Source organism: Cryptotermes secundus, unplaced genomic scaffold, assembly GCF_002891405.2.
Source record: "Cryptotermes secundus unplaced genomic scaffold, Csec_1.0 scaffold666, whole genome shotgun sequence".
NCBI lineage: Eukaryota > Metazoa > Arthropoda > Insecta > Blattodea > Kalotermitidae > Cryptotermes > Cryptotermes secundus.
Window position 1 is genome coordinate 146,766 of NW_019731229.1, and position 2,119 is coordinate 148,884.

Consider the following 2,119-nt stretch of genomic DNA (forward strand, 5'->3'; position numbering starts at 1 on the left):
ATGAATCTTTCCTCTAAGCCCATACAAGTCCAATTTAGTAAGTAACCGGTCATGGTTTATTACATCGAAGGCCTTTGTAAGATCTACAAATACGCCCATGGCAAATCGTTTCGAATCTAATGTTGTCAAAATGTCCTCAAGAGAGAGAGACTAATGAGAGACTGTAAACATATTTGCTTTAAGACGAAGTGAATGTACAAAGTGGTACTGCAGATAAAGTTTTCATCACACTGTTGGTTAATTGAAACCTTAGTTCTGCATAATTTGGCATATACTATTTCCTGATTATATCTAAATAAGCAAAGTATTCTTTCACCCACCAAAAATTAGTATTATCCAAAATGTTATCCATGGGAAAGTTAAGACTGCCATGTTGTGCTTTATAAACACTGGGTTTAAAAAGTGGACTATAACACAGATCCACAACACCAAAAAACAAAAGATGCACATACACGTGCATGTGCATGCATACATACACACAAAGATAATAAGTACTCAGAAATGCAAACTGATGTTCTCAATTCAATCAAATGTACAGGTTTTGAGGTTTTCATGGCAGTGTCAAATAAAATTGTGGTGGTCTTCTGGGTTGTGACACAGCATAGTTTTGTTTCAGGGGAACATGCTGCCTTCATCTTCAGAGCTGAAAAGTGTAGATTCAGGAAAAGGCTTCCTTATGTACATGAATTACAAAAAAGGTTGTCATGGGACACAAGGAGAGAGGGTAAAGGAAAGAACCCTGGTTCAAACCAATGTAAAGATATAGAAAAAATGGTCCTTATAAGGGGAACGCTGGTTTATCATCACATATGGGAAATGGATTTTTTAAGGAATCCAATGCTACTTTCAAGAAAAAATTGGAATTTGTAAAATTGGACTCAACTGGAATTTTCAAGGTCAGCATAAGTCTCGCACAGAAGGGGAAATTTGAAACCAAGAACTTGGAAAGTAATGGTTACTTTCAGGGCTGTAGTAAATGGAAAGTAAGGAAACAGTCGTGCTTTCTCTATGTAAGGGCCTTGGTAGAGGAGTGTCATTCAGGAGGAAGTGACTGGTACGTCTTCTGCCTTTCCTTCAGGGAAAGGGGGAGAAGCCATCCTCCTTGATTCATGTTAGTAGCATAGAGCTTAATCTTTACATACAGTTTCCTGTATGAGCTGATACCTGCATCTGGATTTCTTAGCCAGAATGCTGTTGTCCAGTTGCAGGGATAAGCTTAAGACCTGCCAGCATCCAATAGAGAGGAGGGTGAATAGGCTCCAGAGGTGGTCTGGACATGATGGCAAAGAGAAGAATCTTTGCCTGTGTCATGAATTGAACCATGATTCTCTGGTCATCCAGCCTGCAGTGTAGTCACTACACAGACTGAACTACCAAGCCAATCAATGTGTTACGGTACTGTCCCAAAATTTGCTTGGAAATAATGAGGCACACCACAGAAATCCTGTCATATTATAATACAGTAGAACTTGGTTATAACGTCATCAAAGGGACCTAAAAATAGTGTCGTTATAACCGAAATGGGCACTTCCACAGTAGCCTTATGTTAGTCACGTAAAAATCTACCAAAAACCGAGTTAAAGTGTTGCATTTTTTAGTGAAATACGTAGTTAATCACAGATTAACGTAACATTAACGTGGAATTGCCCAAATGTTTAATATCAAGGACATATTACAGCGCTTTTCACTGACAATACACACCGCACTAATACTGTATATTAAAGGTAGGCCTACTCACCAAATTACAGTAGATTACATCAATTGTTGTGCCTTACTGTACCTAGATACGAGTACAGTAATCAGTTATCTTCATCTGTTTCCTGTTACTTGCCCAATACACACTTTCTAAATTACGTTCAATGTCCATATCAGAGAGATTCAGGAATGAAAATGACGTTACATATGAGGTTGATGCATTTGTGCATGTCGTACTAAGCAAGGTATAAAAACAGTTGCTTTATGAGGAATTAGTTCGTACCATTGAATATTTGATGCAATAGACAAGGTGTCGCAGAAACCGATGTTGCTATAACCAAGTTTTACTGTATATATAAAGTCATGGAGTTCTATAGTGACCTGTGAATGACCTTGCAGTAGGGAATAATTAAATTACATTCAA